Here is a 17,783-nt window from a genome sequence, read left to right on the forward strand (position 1 = left end):
TGAAGACAATGATCCTTTGTCCCTCAGTATACGAGTTTAGGGTGATAGCACGAGTAGAAATTGTATGCTGAATTTTTTTTTCTAAGACAGGGACTGCTTTGCACAAATCTCTTCATATTTTCATTTGAGTCCTCTTGAGAAAATGGCCCTTGTTTTTGTGAAGGCTGGAAGGAGTTGGAACTGAAGCAACAAAGGAATAAGCTAATAACAAGGCACCCTCCTTCTCACCCCATCCTCAGGAATTTATATTCTCCCTTGAATGTCACCATCTTTTTGTTTTGTGCCTCTCTAAAGCATTTTGTTTTAGCTATGTGTTTACATCACTTTGTTAGACATACCTAAGGAGGGGCAGCTAGGTGGCACAGTGGATAGAGCACCAGCCCTGAAGTCAGGAGGACCTGAGTTCAAATCCCGCCTCAGACCAAACACTTGACACTTACTAGCTGTGTGACCCTGGGCAAGTCACTTAACCCCAATTGCCTAAAAGCAAAAAATTAAATTAAATTAAAAATTAAAAAAAAAAAGATAAAATGGACATACCTAAGGCCTGAGTTGTCCCAGCAGTCCATAGTCCTCATGAATTTCGTATAATTAGAATAGGACAGGACCTCAGAGATCCAACACACATCTTTAGACAAATCCCACCTAGGACATCCTCAACAATTCAGCCCCTAACTGAATATCTCTTCTGATAGAGAGCTCACTATGTCCTAAGAAAGCTCATTCCACTCTTGGACAGCTCTAATTGAGCTGCTGTCACATATCACCAAGTCCTTTCTTCTCCAGTCCAATAATTCTGAGTTTTTTTCACCTGATCCACATTATGGCAATGCTCTTTCTAATGAGCACAAACACAGAACTAAGAGCTTGGCGGTGATTATGTGCTTTACCTCCTCCTCCTCACTGTGAAGATGGGGAAACCAAAGTCTACAGAGGGGAAATAATTTGCCCCAGGTGACACAGACAGTGAATAGCTGAATCAGGATTTAAACTCAGGAATTTCTGGTTCAAATACAGGACCTTTTCTGCCATACCATGTTGCTTTTCCTCCTCTCATAAACAAATTTCCCCCAAAAGCAGTGTGGTGTTCCGAGAAGAGCTCTAGATATGATGTAAGCAGACCTGGATTCTGCAATGCCAAAAAGCATCTTTCCTTCCGGACCTCTACTACCTCATCAGTGGCTCGCACTAGGGTCCTTTCCTAGAATCTTGAAAATGGGGATAATAACACTTTCCCTCCCTACTTCAAGAGGTTGCTGTAAGGATCCAGTGAGACCACGTATGTGAAAGTCCTTTGTAACTGTCAAGCATGACATAACGATATTTTGTTATCATAATGTGGACCCATAATTCAGTTTTGACCCAAAGAAGCCAAAGTTTGAGGCAGGGTTATGCTTAAGATCTGATACTCTAGGGGCTGGGGTAGGGAAAGGAATGTACCCATGATACCCTTTTAAATCTAATCTACATTATTAACATTTTTTTCTAATTGCTTCTTGTTTTGTTTTGTTTCTAGGCAATAGTGTTAAGTGACTTACCCAGGGTCACCCAGCTAGTATCTGAGGCTGGTCTTGAACTCAGGTCCTCCCGACTCAAGGGCCAGTGCTCTATCTACTGTGCCACCTCGCTGCCTGCCTCCCATCACTTTTTAAGGTCTAGACAATCAATAAGATAGTAAATTAGACCCTGATTTGTAGCACTTGCCATTTTCTGAGCTATCAATGCTTATGTTGAAAGTTTAACAAGCAGCTTTAAAGCTGGTACCAGCTGGTCCCACCATCCCCCTGGTTGAGGTACTTTGTCTGATCTATCTGAAGAGGTTGCCTCAATCTTTTGGAATCTTTAACACCATCTTAAAGCATTAAGTGTCTAAAATAGCAAAGGGGGCTGAGTTAAACGCTGATAAAAGAAGGACAAAAATGCCCTTAGTAGCAGTGAGGAGGGGACAGAGAGGAGAAACTCACAAGATAAGATAATAAACCTGAGGTGAGCTGAGGTTTCAACAGTGTGGGCACACCCTCCACTGACAAGGATCACCAGCCTCTAGATTGCAGAGATTGTTCTTAGGAATTGTTTTGGACTCACCCTGGTGCTGAACCTTTCTGAATTCAGCTAATCTGGTCATCAGAAAGCAGAAGTACTGAATTCGGAGGACTTTTATTCAAATCTGGGTCAAGTCACTCAATGTCCATGGGCCTCAGTTTCCTTCTCAGTGAGATGAAAGGGCTTGATTAGCTGCCCTAGGAGGTTCTTTCCTGCTCTTTCTTCTCATGCTTGTCAGTATTCCTGAGTTACGGACTGGATAGTGTTGTTTAGCCATGTCCAACTCTCTGTGACCCCCGTTGGAGGTTTTCTTGGCAAAGACGCTGGAGAGGTTTGCCATTTCCTTCTTCAGCTCATTGGTCACATGAGAAAACAGAGGCAAACAGGGTTAGGTGACTTGTCTAGGGTCACGCAGCTAATAAGTGTCTGAGGCCAGCTTTGAACTCAGATCTTCCCGACTATAGGTCCAGTGCTCTATTTACTGAGCCACCCAGCTGCCTCCATCGTTTCCTTACTCTGACTCTAAAATGTCCTCTGTATGGCTCAATGGATAAAGTGACAGGCCTGGTGTCAGAAAGACCCCTCTTCCTGAGTTCAAATCTGGCCTCAGACACTTAGTAGCTGTGTGACATGGGCAAGTCACTTAACTTCTCTTTGCCTTTTTCCACTGGAGAAGGAAATGGCGAACCACTCCAGTATCTTTGCCAAGAAAACCCAAACGGGTTGTAACGAGTTGGACATAACTATACAACAAGTAAATAATGAGTGGAAGCCCCCTCTGAATCTGTGACTATGATGGTTAAATTCCCACATCCCAGAACTACACATATTTCTGTTTTATCCCTTTGTGGGAGATATTTCTATTGGCACTGTCATGTTTGTGTTCAGATTGGTCTATTGTTTGGTAAATACAAGTCTGAGTTCTCAGAAAGTAATTTTAAGGTAAGGTGTTATGGCAAAAACCAATACATTCTAGAAAACCTGTCTGTTATTTTTGTTTTTCAGTTTAATCCATATGCTTGGAAAGGAAAGTCAGTGTGGCCAAGAAATTGTTTTGGGTCAAATTGTTGTTTGGCCAAGACAATTTATAGCTTTGTTCCCCACCTCAAGGACACCCGAGAGGCTATTGATTTAACTTCTGCACATCTTCACCAACATAGAAACAAGCTTAACAACCAAATTAGCAAGAATAAGAGGAAGCTAAGTGTTGCAGTGGATAGAGTGCTGGATCTGGAGTCAGGAAGACTCATCTTCCTGAGTTCAAATCTGATTTCAGACCCTTAACTCTTTGTGTGGCCCTGGGCAAGTCCCTTTGCCCTATTTGCCTCAGTTTCCTCATCTGTAAAATGATCTAGAAAAGGAATAGAAATAGAAAACTGCTCCAATACTTTTGCCAAGAAAACCCAAATGGAATCATGAAGAGTCCGACAGGACTGAACCACAGCAAGAAGGTTGACTTAAACTCTCTGGATCCTCAGCTTTCTTATCTGTGAAATAAAGAGGTCAAGACCTACAAGGTCCTCCTAAACTCTGAGTCTGTGATAATGGATAGTGAATACCAAAGACTCATTAAGGAAGAAGGGGTATAACAGATTTCTAGCTGATAGATTATTAGCTAATAATCTATCATTGGATCATAAGATCAGCCATATTTTTTTAAATATCTGAAAATGAAGATATTTAAGAATATTTAGGTGATACCCCTGAGTTTTTGAGGTAGATACCATGGAGGGCCACTGTACCTTCCAACAAACTCCCCTTTTACATTACCATTGGAGTCATCTGTACTGGGCTCATTACTCCTTCAGTACTTTATTCATGCTTGTCTTTTATACCCTCCCCCATTTTCTAAATGAACCTATGTTCATCTTCTAAAAAGAGCTTAAGATTCCCCTTCTCTGAAAAACCTTCCTTGGTTAACCCTAGTTTGGTCACTTCCCTGTTATATGTTTTTTCAATGTAGAATTTGTCCCACATTGCTATACATTGGACCAGTTGGACTCAAGATTGATTATTCAAGCCTGTCTATAGTTCTTCACCTCTAAACTAGTTTACAAACTACTTGTGAAGGCAGGGTTAAGGGACCGTGTCTTCTTTTTCCTTCTATATCTCCACTGCCCCTCAGGCACATATGAGGTTCTCAATGTTTGTTGAATGAATACATTTTTAAAATAATTACATTTTAAAAATTTGCATTCCTGAGGAGGATGGGATCTGAACTCCTAAAAGGTAAAGACCATGTCTTTGGGATCTGGACCCCAAAAAGGAAAATCCTTGGACTTTCCCAAATCCCTGGCATTTGCTGAGGCTGTAATTCACTCAGTTTGCCTTTCATTGTGGCTATGCCCAATCTCCCAATTCTGTTACTTCCCGATTGCCCCTAGTGACTTCCCACCCATAATCCTATCTAGACCCCATTCTCCACCTCCCAGTCACTCCCATCGAGATCCTTCCTAGATCCCTCCCACAATCTTTCTGTATATAAGGTCCCTCTTGTCTCCATTAAGGTGCTCAGATTCCTTAAGAACTTGGCCAATAGGTCACAAATGTTCAGACTCCTTAAGTATCTGGCCAAAATTGTGTATCTTTAATAAACCTTGTCTTTGATTGAAAGAAAGCTTGGGTTGAATTCATTCGGGCAGGACCCCTAAACCTCTAGACCTCAACATATGGTTCCTGAGTTGAGATCCCATCCTCATCATTCTCATTCAAAAATGCCAACAAGTCTTAGCAATTGTCTTTTTTAAAAAAAATAATTTTATTGTACCTTTTGTATTTTTACATCCCACCCCTAGCCCCTTCCTGAGAGTCAATGCCATATAATAGTTTGCTGGGTTTTTTTAAGGAAAAAAAGAGAAATCAGCAAAACTGATCAATTGATAAGAAAGTCTTAAACTCTGGAGCAATGTACCACTCCCATCTCAGTCAAGGAATAGGTCAGGAGTGTGCAAATTATCTTTACAACCCCTCTCCCCCAACTCTTTGAATTGAGAGCCTTAGGGCTATCTACCGCAACCTTCTGAACTTGACATCTGAATCCCTTTCCACCTCAGCTTTTTCTTTCACTGTTTCATTTCCAAGGTCAGTAGCTTAGTTTAAGAAGGTTAGGTTTTGATTTTTCATTACATTTATGTTATTCCTTTTGACTAAACTCCTTGCAAGCATTTTCAGGGAGAAACAGCCTCTGTTGTATTCATCACCAGCTTTATTTTTTGAAGAGGCATGTGCTTCTGAGGACATTCTGTAAAATGATCCAGCACAGCACAGGCATGTGCTAATGCAAAATCTCTTCCTAATCCCAGGTACAAGGACATGGTACAAAGGAAGCTCTCAGTTTTTAGTTAATTTTCATTCTCCGTGAGCCAGGAGATAACTACAACTCATCCTTCCATGAACATAAGTGCCAGTTTGGAGAAATTCCCTGGCACGCTAAAATTCTTAATAAGAGTCCTGGAAAGACAAGTGTTTAATCAACCATAATTGGCAGTTTGCCTTAGATGTCTCCATGGAATTGGAAATCAATTCTCTCTCGGCCTCAATTTCCTCATCTGTGATAGAACCTCCTTCACTGGTGGCAGTAAGGAATTCTTTCCTTCTTCATCCTAACCCCCCCTGGCTCCTCTTAGGTCCCAGCTGAGTTCCCATCTTCTACCCAAAGCTCTTCCTAATCTCCCCCTCCCTCGCCTCCCATTCTCTCTGTTGATTACCTACAACTTATCCTGTATGTAATTTGTTCACAGTTGTCTGTGTGTTGTCTGTGCCTCCTGGAGTGGAGGTCTTTTGTGTTTCTTTGTAGCCCCCATTGCTAAATCCAGTGCCTGGCACTTAGTAGGTGCTTAATAAAAGCTTGTTTACTGGGAATTAATATTTATATAGTGCCTACAAAGTGCTGGGTGCTAAGTGTGTTTACAAATAGCTCATCTGATCTTCACTTTGCAAACCTCAAAGGGCTAAGTATTTTATTTTATAAGTATGTTATTTTATTATTATAAATCAAGGAATTTCAGAGATGTAAACGAACTTGGAGATCATTTTGTTCCACTCTCCCATTTTACAGATGAAGAAACTGAGTTAAATGATTTGCCCTGAATAATAAACACCTGCGCTAGGATCAAAACCCAGTCCTCTTTCCATTATCCCTTGCTGGCTCTGCTATTCTAATCTCCTTCATCATATTCCTCCTCCACAGCAAAATGCCACATTTCATACTAATTGTAGCTTTTAACTATATTTATCATCCCAAGGTGCTCCAATGAGACATCCTGTAAGCTCTTTTTCTTTTTTTCATCAGTAGCAGTATATGTAGCATTGAACTTCATACGGTCCATTGGTATGGACGTTGGTTTGGCTCTAGGACAAATGAAAGGGCTGTGAACACTCACTTCAGTTTCAGATAAGTGCTCCTTTGCTGAAAAGTATTGCTTTGGTTGTTTTTACTCAGTTCTCTTGATGTTTGTGGAAACTAGTCAAACACCACAACCTTCTGATCAAATCAACAAGACAATTTTCCAAAATAGTGGCTGCTGGACAGTTGGCCAACTCTTTGGTTCTAAACTATTCAGCTAGAATTTGTTAAAGGTCTTCTTTCTATATGCAACAAAAACACTGTGATGGGTACTGGGTGCACAAAGACAAAAATGAAGCAGCTTTTGCCCACAAAGAATTCCCATTTTCCTGACATGTGATAGGCACTCAATAACTGTTTATTGATTGACTGAAGGGATACAACATATGTAGCTGTTGTTTAGTCATTTCAGTTCTGTTTGACTCTGGGACCCAATTTGGGGTTTTCTTGGCAGAGATACTGGAATGATTTGCCATTTCCTTCCCTAGCTCATTTGACAGATGAAGAAACTGAGATAAACTGAGCTAAGTGACTTCCTCAGGGTCACACAGCTAGCAAGTGTTTGAGGCCAGATTGGACCTCAGGTCTTCCTGATGCCAGGCCCAATGCTCTGTCCCCTGTACCACCTAGGTGCCCTACAAGGTGTACAGAAAAGCAAATGTTTTATATTACTTTGGGATTACATAAGTAATTTCATTGGAGTAGGGAATTCCAGATAAGGAAACTCTTTCTACAAATTCATGGGGGCAGCTAGGTGGTACAGTGGGTAGAGCACCAGCCCTGGACCTCAGACACATAACACTTACTAGCTGTGTGACTCTGGGCAAGTCACTTAACCCCATTGCATAGCCAAAAAACAAAAACAAACAAAACAAAACAAAAAAACAAATTCAGATCAGCATTGATTTTAAAATCTTACATCTCAGTGTTGCCCCGAGTTACTAAGAGGTTCAAAATGACTGGACCAGGGTCACCCAGCTAGTATGTGCCAGAAGCAGGACTTAAAACTCGGTATTCCTGATTCCTAGACTGGTATTCTATTAATCCTTTAATCACTTTGTATATACTTCATAATTTCAAGATGGAGAAAGTACTAACAACTAATTAGGAAATTCGGTCATATGTAGGAAGGGGCACCTGAATTGTACTTTGAAGGAATTTAAGGATTCTGAGAACAGAAGTAAGGAAGAAGTACATTATAGACATGGGAGACTACTGGCATAAGAAAACTACTTCCAGCTCCTCAGAGTTACTTCCTGGAATCCTGAGGGGGAGAAATTTAGCAGTTCTTTTGGGACCAGACCTATCAGCGTAGGTAGGAAGAATAAACCCAATTACTCGTAGTACATGTGGGCCATGGAGGCAGGAAAGGGAATGTCCGGTATGAGAAACAGCTGTCAGGCTAGTTTGACTTGGAGTGTTGTCTTTGAAGGGGAATGTCATGTAACAATGACTGGAAAGGTAGGTGGGAGCTGTTCTGTAGAGATTGAAATAATACCAGGTTGTGGATTCTATATTTTAAGAGGAAGACTCTAAAGGTTTTTTAGTAAAATAGTGATCATACTCTGATGGCTATTTCAGGACCATCCATTTGACCACTGGTGAGGAACAGAGAGGGGAGAATCTGGAGGCAAAGAGGCCAATTAGGAGATTATAGCCATAGTCCAGTGATGGAAATTATTAAAGCAATAAAGATGGTGCTTAGAGACAACAGTTATAAAGTGAAAAAAGTATGTGTCTAAGTAAATTTAGAAATTATGGTTCAAGTAACTCAAGTCGATAAATATTTTTTAAGCATCTACTGAGTGCCAGGTGAGATGCTAAGCAAGGGTGAGGCAAAAAGTCAAAAAAACCAATCCCCATTCTCAAGAAGCTCAATCTAACTAGTGGGAGAGACAGCATGCAGACAATGCTGTACAAATCAGTTATATATGGGATAAATTGTAGATAATCATCAGAAAGAAGGCACTAGAACTAAAGGAGATTGGGAAGGGCTTCATGTAGAAGGTAGCATTTTATGTATTTATGTTAGACAATTGGGGTTAAGTGACTTGCTCAGGGTCACACAGCTAGTAAGTGTCTGAGGCTAGATTTGAACTCAGGTCCTCCTGACTCCAGGGCTGGTGCTCTATCCAATGTGCCATCTAGCTGTCCCTGAAGGAAGCCAGGAGTTGGATGTAAAGAAGGAGACAATTCCAAGCATAGAGAACTGTCAAATGGAGAGTCTTGCAAGCAAAAGCAATAAGGTCATTTGTCACTAGATTGCACTAGTGCATAGGTGGATGGGGGAATAAAAAGTATGAGAAGATTAAAAAGGTGAGAGGTCCAAGTCAGGAGGGACTTCAACTCAGAATAATTCTCCCATGTATAAATTCTAGGCAAGTAGAATTGTGCCAGGGTCTGGAGACAGGAAGACCTGAGATCAAATCTAGTTCAAGACACTGGGCAAGTCACTTAACCCCATTTGCCTCAGTTTCCTCATCTGTTATAAAAAAAAAAAAGAGGATCTGGAGTAGGAAATGGCAAACCATTCCAGTATCTCTGCTAAGAAAACCCCAAGAGAGGTCACAGGAGTCAGGCAGGACTGAAATGATTGAACAAAAACAACAAAAGAATCATTGGATTTCGGAATTGGAAGTAAAAGTGAAGCAACTAGGTGGTTCAGTGGCTAGAGTGCTGGGCCTGAAGAGAGGAAGACCTAAGTTAAAATCCAGCCCCAGGTACTTTCTAGATGAGTGGCCCTGGGTGAGTCATTAAACCTGTCTGTCTCATGTTCCTCAACTGTAGCACATGAGGATCATAATAGCCCCTATCTCCCAGGATGATTCTGAGCATCAAATGAAATAATATATCACAGTCCCTGGAACATAGTAGGCTCTTAATAAATGCTTGTTTCCTTCCTGGCTCTCAGCAGTGTTTATCGACCAGAGTCCAGCTTCACTGGACAATTCACGTGGAATTTACCTTGTCTGTGAATCATTTTTAAGTGAATTTTTAATTCCCAAACTGTTGCTTTCCCTTCCCATCCCACCTTAAAGCCCATGTTTGCTGAGGGGAGCCATTTCAGTTCCCGTCTTCTTTCTTCTATATCAAGCCTTGTCTTTAGAAGGGAAGTTCCATATCACTTAGGCTGATAGGAGGGCTAGCTTCTTCTTGTGGCCTTTTTTCATTCCTCCAGTTGGAAGGGCAGGCTGGAGTGAGGCAGTGAAATGCATTAAATGCCAAGCAGAGGAATGTTTATTTCATCAGATGGTAAGGACTTCGGAGCTTTTTGAGCAGGGGAATGTCATGGATGAACCTATGTTTTAGGAATATCACTTCCGCAACATTATGGTTAACTTAAAATCTGCTTTCTCATTCCTCAAGAAGCATTTCCCCAAGTCTTTTCCTGAGGCAAATGATGCATTTATCTACTATATTTATAAGACTTGTAATTCCCTGGTAAATATTTCTGCTGCCTGAGAACCATGACAAGGTGGAGGGCATGACAAGGGTAAAAGTCCTCCTGGTATGAGCAGTCAGAGCTGTGTGGCTAGGCCAGGCATGGCCACTTTGTCACCATTCACAACAGGCCTCCTGTTGACACAATAGAGCTGGCCCTAGTTAGAGTTTAGACATGCGAGAATGAGAATGAGCCAGATGTGGCCAGCTCACCCCAGGCAGGCCTGCTTCTTTGGGTGGAGGGTAGGGAGGGGGAGGGCAGGGGGAAAGAAAAGAAAATTCCTTCCTTCTACCCTCCTACCCTTTGCTATAGGCTAAAGAGCACCTGGAGGAAAGGTCATTAAGCTTTCTGCCGGGGGCTTGCATTTGCAGCTGAAAGAAAAATTTACCGAGGTAGCTTGGCTCCTGGCCCCTGCTCCAAACCATAGTTAAGGTGGAAAAAGAACTGAATGAAGTCGAGGTAAGAAAAAGGCTTCCCCTGTCTGGAAATCCCCTATAGGGTTATGTCTTTCTTTCTTTCTTTCTTTCTTTCTTTCTTTCTTTCTTTCTTTCTTTCTTTCTTTCTTTCTTTCTTTCTTTCTTTCTTTCTTTCTTTCTTTCTTCCTTCCTTCCTTCCTTCCTTCCTTCCTTCCTTCCTTCCTTCCTTCCTTCCTTCCTTCCTTCCTTCCTCTCTCTCTCTCTCTCTCTCTCTCTCTCTCTCTCTCTCTCTCTCTCTCTCTCTCTCTCTCTTTCTTTCTTTCTCTGTCTTTCTTTCTTTCCCTTTTCCTTGACTTTCCTTGAAACATAACATGCTTTGTATATATTTGTTTGCATACTTTCTCCCCATAAACTCCATGAAGGCAGGGACTGTCATTTGCTTCTTTTTGGCTCCCCAGGGCTCAGCACACTGCCTGGTACATAGTAGGTGTTTAATGAATGTTGATTGATTGACCATTTCTTCCTCTTTCTCCTGTAAGAACAAAGGAATTATTTTTTTAGGCACTGGAGAAGACAGTTAACAGGAATTTATTAAGTACCTACTATGTGCCAGACATAGTGCTAAGTGCTGGTGATGCTAGCAAAAGCCCATAACTCTGTCAAGGATCTCCCAGTCTAATGGAGGAAAGAATGAAGAGAAAAACATTTCTTTAGAAGGGGAGCTAAGTCTTCCCTGACATAGCAATGTCAGCACTCAGGATAACCGGGGAGACCTCGGAATCAGAAAGTAAACTTGGCTAGCTTTGCTTTCTCTGAGCCAACTGCTAAAAATATACATGAGAAAAGATGGAACTGTTCTTTGGCGGTGAACTAAGGTCTGTCAGTAGGCCGCCTCGCACAGTGCCTTTGACCAACCTGGTGCTTAATCCACTGGGTAGTCTAACAGAATACCTGACAGAAGGGGATTCTGTTCCTTCCATTTGATGCATAATCACTTAGCTTTTTCTGGCCCCTGGGACTTCTGGCTTGGGTGAAACAGTGAATCTCTGAATGTCTTGGTTTGCTTATCTGAAAAAAACAAAACGAGGGTAACCCTGTCTCCTAGGGCTGTTGTGAGGATAATATGGAATATAATATCGAGAAGTGCTCTGCAAACTTTTGAAGCTCTATATAAGCAAATGCTAGCTATTATTTAATTCTTACAGCAGGCTTGAATTTTAGCATAGACTTGGGAAGTTTCAGAATATCAAGGAGTCCTTACAGTGAAACAAGGAACTCTCAAGAATACAGTAAAGTTAGCTTTATTGAGGGGATACACTCAACAAAAATGAAGGACTGTCAGGGAAGAAGAGAAAAACTGCTCGGGTCTGCTGGGCCCCCTGCGTTTGGCACTGCACTGGGATTCTGTAGAGAATAAGACCCCCTCCCAAACTGGTAAAGTCTGCTAAGTGGTGGTGTTTTATAATATTCTTCTCTGAGGCTCCCGGAGATCTGGTAGGATCTGGTTTTACTGGAAGGGATTGAGAAGCCTGAATCTGCAGATTGGTCATGCTGATGGGAGAAGGCAAGGCTGCTTGAGAATGAGTGGCTGATTGAATTTCAAACTCTCCAACCTCGGAAAGGGGGATTTGTGACAGTACTGTGGTTCTTATTTGGACTAGGTAACTCAGTATCCCTGTCTGAGATTTTTGAGCTTCCTTGGGCTTCCTTTATTCAGCTGGGTGAGAAGGGTCTTTACAATCTTCCCTGCCTCCCCACATGCTAAACAAAACTTGAGCCCCCAGATCTTGTCCAGGGAAGCCTGCAGCTGGTGTAAAATCCAAGAGTCCACTTTCACAAAGAGCCAGACACCTAAAAGGGCTATGATCCCACCCAGGAGAATAAATCCTCTACTCATTTCCCCAGTGCTGAAGTCCCTAATATCTGGGGTAATAGTACTAATGGGGGTGAGGCCTGTCTTATTCTTCTGGAATAAGACTGTTAATGGCACAGTGGCATATCTCTTGGTCATTTTTACAGTAAGCTGTGTTGGTGTGAGCAAACTGCCTTCCCAAGCCAAATAAAAAAATCTCCTTCCCCTCCTTCTTTTCCCATTCCCCCAGCCCATAGCACTGGCTGTATGGACAGATCAAATCTCCATGACCTTATTCTTTCCTAAATCAGCTTTGAGGCAGTTGGGAGTAGCAGTCCCTAAAGAAAGCTCCGGGAGGCTTTATCCCTGCTCCTTTCCTCCTCCGAACCTCTTGCTTAGGAGCCAGAGGATTAGCAGATAAAGGAGGGAAGAAAGTATAGGTCAGGTGGCTGGGCTTAAGAGTGAGAATTCAATTGTAAGGCAGCTTCTTATGTGCCTTTGTAGATGGAGGGCTTGCTGGAAGGCTATTGTCCACTCTTCGCAGGACTCTGACCAATTGGCAGGGTCGTTCAGTTGTTCAGTTGTGTCTGACTCTTCTTGACCTGGTGGACCATACTGTACATGGGGTTTTCTTGGCAAATATACTGGAGTGGTTTGCCATTTCCTTCTCCGGTGGATTAAGGCAAACAGCGTTAAGTGACTTGGCAGGCCATAGCTAGTACATGTCATGTTTGAACTCAGGTCTTTCTGATTCCAGGCCCTGGCCTCTATCCACCGAGCCACTTAATTGCCTCCTTTTGCCAGCATCCCGGGGGGAGGGGGAAGAAAGGAAACGAAAATGCTAAACAAATTTTAGTATTGATTGTAATGAAAGAGCCTGACTGTACTGTCATATGCCAAACAGGATGAGTACACGAAACATAGAAAAATCCACAGGAATTAATGCAAAGTAAAATGATCAGAGCCAAGAAAACTATGCTCACAATGACTGCAAAACTGTAAAAGAAAAGAACAATCATAAAAGGGAGATGTTATAAAATGACAAGGAATATTGGCTCAAAATGTGTTATGAGGAGACACCCCTACCCCATCTCTTTGCAAAAGTAGGAGGACCATAAATGTGGTACATTGCACATGTTTCACACTTTTATTGTATTGATCAGTTTTGCTGATCCCTCCCCCCTCCACACTTTTGGTCATATATATTTACAGACATATATACATACACAAATACATGTATGTACGTATACATGTATGTGTGTGTGTATAGATGTTATCTAGACTGCACTCTGGGGTACTGTGGAGGGAATTTTGGTAGGATTATTGGGGGAAATTATGGTGATGTAAAAACCCCAAAAAACTTAGATAAAAAACCTATTTTAAAAAAAAGAACCAAAAATCAAATTTCAACCTGGGCCTCCAGCCCCTTCCTAAAGAAAGTTCTTCTTAGAACTAAGCCCTGTCACCTGAGGAGATATTAACTCTGGGTGTTAAAGGAAACTTCAAAGCTTCACGGACCAAGTTGTCCTAATCTTAAAGACCTCATGGTGAGTCAGTGAAAATGTGGACTCTGTCCTTTTCTTCAGGGAGGCCTTGACAATTGCTATAAGCTCACTTGCTGAGCTGAGCTGGGCTTGTCGTGCCTCAGAAGTAAGGTAACCTGAAATAGGTTGGAAAAACCTGGCTGTATTATATATAATGGACTCCATAGCCTCTAGGTCTTCAAGGCTGGGGTCAGCCTCCTCTGACACCAAGCATTCATGCAGGAGTAGAGGGAAAGTGACCAGCTCCAGTAACATGACGATATCCTGGATCCAATTATAGCCCTTCCTCCTGTCCCAGCTTGCACCTGATCAGAGACCCAAGATCCCTCTCTCTAGGGTTGGGGGATTTCTGTATGGAGCTTGGCAACTTCTGTCCCCATGATTTTTTCAGTTTCTAGGAGGGCAAAGTAGGGATCCTGTTTGATTAGGGTGTAATGGTCAGTGTCTAGGAATACTTTTTATACCTGAAGCTTATAGTTAAATCCAGACACTTACTATGCCACAAATGAACAGGAATGCAATGGGGACAGCTGGCTGCATACTTCCTGAAGGGCTACTGATAAATAAACAGATTTTGCTAGGGGCAGCTAGATGGTACAATGGATAGAGAGGAGGGGCCTGGAGTCAGAGAGACCTGAGTTCAAATTTGACCACAGCCTAGGCAAGTCACTTAATTTCCATTTGCCTCAATTTCCTTATCTGTAAATGGGGATAATTAATAGCACTTCCTTTCCTGGAATCGGGAATCACAGAAGATTAATCAATAAACATTTATTAGTCAATTACTATGTGCCAGTAAAGAAGGCAAAAGAGAAGTTTACCATCTGCTCAGGGTAATTCTGTTCTGGCTGGTGGGTTGGAGGTTAGGGCTGGCCTGCTGAGTAGTTCCCATCCTAATTCAAACACAGAAACAGACTAGTTGTGTGGCTTGGTTTTAATTCTAGTTTCACCAGATTTTCCCAAGCACACAATTAGAGTCAACAGGGCAGCCTTTAAAAAGCCTACTATGAGTACCTCTTCATGATTTCATTTTAGGCAGTCCTGTCAAAGCAAGCTTGCCTTTTCTTTAATATCCTGTTCCTGTCCCCAGTTTGTTCAAAGACAGGTTTAGCAAGGTTTGGAATACCAAAACACCTCCAGGTTATCTTTGCCACTTACATTGCCAAGGGAAAAAGACCGAGGGGCAGGTGATTAGGGACAGAGCCCCTAGTCACAATGTTGGGGAAAGGGAGAAGGAAGGGGGCTTTTGCTTTCTCTGCAAGACTTGGGATATGGATATAGCTGCTAAATTCTTATTGTTGTTGTCATTCATTTGTTTCAGGCATGTCCGACTCTTCCTGATCCCGTTTGGGGTTTTCTTGGCAAAGATACTGGAATGGTTTGCGATGGATAGAGCCTGGAGTCAGGAAGACCTGAGTTCAAATGTGACCTCAGTCGTTTACTAGCTGTGTGACTCTGGGCAAGTCACTTAACCCTGTTTGCTTCGGTTTCCTCATCTGTACAAAGTGGAGAAGGCAACGACCAACCACTTCAGCATCTTTGCCCAAAAAACCCCAAATGGGGATCCAAAGAGTTGGACAAAATTGAAATGATTGAACAACAAAAAATGCCTAAATATAATATCCTTCCTCTCTCTACCCACTTCCTTTGGGTAGGAATTTATCAGAGAGAAGAGCAGGGAAGAGCCCATGTAAAAGGAATAATGTGAGCCAAAAGCCACTGAGGGAGAAAAGCACCAGATGTTTGGGAGATAAGAGCACTCCAGGTTGATTGAAGTTTGTGTGTATGTGTGTGTGTGTGTGTGTGTGTGTGTGTGTGTGTGTGTATGTGTGTGAAGGCCAGGCAAAACAGCTTATACTTTATATGGTAAGCAATAAGTTTTAGCAGAATGATTAGGTCTGTGCATAAGGAAGACTTTTCTGGTAAAAATATGAACTTGTGTCTGCTGCCTATAAGGCATTGTGTACTATGTGCTAGGGATAATCAGTGAATCAATAAACATTTATTCAATGCCTTTGGCCACTCTTACACCCAGCTGTCCCTAAGTTCCAACATCTAAGTCAAGTCAATAAGCGTGTATTAAGCACTTACTCTTTCCTGGGCGCTGAGCTAACCCCTGAGGATACAAAAAGAACAAAAGACAGTCCCTACCTTTAAGGAGCTTCCGATCTAATGGTACAAGAAAACTGAAATCAAAACAGTTTCCACAATTTAACACAAATGAAGATATACAAGATAATTTAAAGAGGGAGAGGATCATAGCAGCCCAGGGGATGATGAATTTGACTAGGAAAAGGAAAGCCTATACATTTGCATCTAATGCAGAAGAGGTTTGGGATAATGGAACATGCTGAAATCTTAGGAACTGCACCCTACCATCACCATCTCAAGCCCTAACTATTTCCATAGCCTTGGTCTCCCTGCCTCAACATTCTCCCCACTTCAATCCCATCTTCCATTCAGCTATTAATATGTTATTTCTAAAGCACAATTCTGATCATATGACCCCCCATTCAATAAACTACAATGGCTCCTGAATCACTCCAGAATCAAATTTTTAAAAATGACTTTTTGTTTGTTTGTTTTGCATGAGGCAATGAGGGTTAAATTTCTTGCCCAGGGTCACACAGCTTGTAATTGTCAAGTGTCTAAGGCCACATCTGAACTCAGGTCTTTCTGACTCCAGGCCGCTCTGCTGTATCCACTGTGCCATCCAGCTTTAAAAGCAGTCCCTACCCTCAAGGAGCTCACACTCTAATGAGGGAAGCACGATGCAAAAACGATTCTGTACAAACAATCTACATATGCACAGAATACATTGGAGTGATCCTGGACACTCACTTAACCTTTGCTTGCCCTAATCTTCCTATCTGTAAAATGGGGATAATAATAGCAGCTCTCTGCCAGGGTTGTTGGGAGGATCAAATGAGATAATAATTGTAAAGTGCTTAGTACAGTGCCTGGCGCATAGTAAGTTCTATATAGGTGTTATTTATTTATTCATTCATTCACTTATTGAATTATTGTTATTGCTATTATACCCCCAGAGCATAGCACAGTGCCTGGAAAATAGTAAGTGCTTCGTCAATGCTTATTGACTTGACTTGGATATTGGAACTTAGGGACAGCTGGGTGTGGGAGTAGCCAAAGGCTGGGGGGGGGGGTCAAGGCCTCCCAAGGTTTTCTGTTCTAGGGCTGAGGAATGGCCAAGTCCCTCCTTGTCTGCTAGGAATCTTTCACTTATAGTAACAACGGCAGAGCTATAGGAAGGATTTTGTTCTAAAGTTAAGAAATTAGGGGGCATGCCATGCCTGCACCCTCCCAGCATAACCTGCTCTTACTCCCTGGGTGAGTTCTTTTCCCTGTCTACCTGAGAGGCAAAACCACTTGTTTGTTTTGTTTTTTATTTTTCCTCCTCACCTCCACTTCTGTTTTTCTGACTTCCTTCCAGACTCAATTTAAAGACCACCTTGTGTTAGAGGGCTTACCTGTATAGCCTTCTTCTCTAACATTATATTCCATCTACTCTGTATAAATCTTGAATGTATCTATTTTAAGTGTTGTTCAAATGCTTGTTGACACATTGTGCTATTAGATATTGTGTCATTAGAGACTGTGTTTTTAGATACTTAAAGGAGGCTTGTGAAATTCCTTTTCTGGATTTATTTTAAGAGCAGGAAAGATACCTACCCATCCCAAATGGCTTTCATGCAGTGTTTTTGTGGAGACTGAGCAGAATTGGTAGTGAAGTGTTAACTTTGTTAATCTTGTCATACTCAGTGGCGACTGTTGATGTCCAGCGCCAGCCCGAAAGCAAATTAGCAACCAACAAGCATTTATTAAGCTCTTCCAATGTCCTAGGCACTGGACTAAGTGCTGTGGATATAAAGAAGAGTAAAAACAGTCCCTCTTCTCAAGGGGCTTATGTTCTAATTGGGGATACAACATAGGTACATACAAGATACGTGTGGAGTAGGCAGAAGCTAAGTCAGAAAGTCCTTTTTAGAGGCAGCATAAGTCAAGGCAGAAAGCTCTGGGTCTGGCTGTCATCTCGTGTCATCTCTATGGAGCCTTACTTTTCTCATTCATAAAGTTGAGATTATGGAGTCCTTTCTAGCTCTAAAATTCAACCGTTTTATGC

At 42.0% G+C, this 17,783-nt stretch overlaps 1 protein-coding gene across 2 annotated transcripts in view; it reads left to right on the top strand.

The window, feature by feature from the left end:
* Nucleotides 1-17,783, top strand: part of ATP6V0A4 (ATPase H+ transporting V0 subunit a4) — a 75,754-nt gene that overhangs the window by 1,890 nt on the left and 56,081 nt on the right. Inside the window, exon 1 of one of the 2 annotated variants that reach the window (XM_020998122.2) lies at nt 10,124-10,289. The exons of the other annotated variant lie outside the window; for it this stretch is intronic. The gene's annotated coding sequence lies outside the window, so the exon portion shown is untranslated. Of the gene's footprint in view, nt 1-10,123; nt 10,290-17,783 lie in introns of those variants that run through there. 2 annotated transcript variants of the gene reach the window in all.

The sequence above is a fragment of the Phascolarctos cinereus genome, unplaced genomic scaffold, assembly GCF_003287225.1.
Source record: "Phascolarctos cinereus isolate Bilbo 61053 unplaced genomic scaffold, phaCin_HiC Scaffold_1;HRSCAF=81, whole genome shotgun sequence".
NCBI lineage: Eukaryota > Metazoa > Chordata > Mammalia > Diprotodontia > Phascolarctidae > Phascolarctos > Phascolarctos cinereus.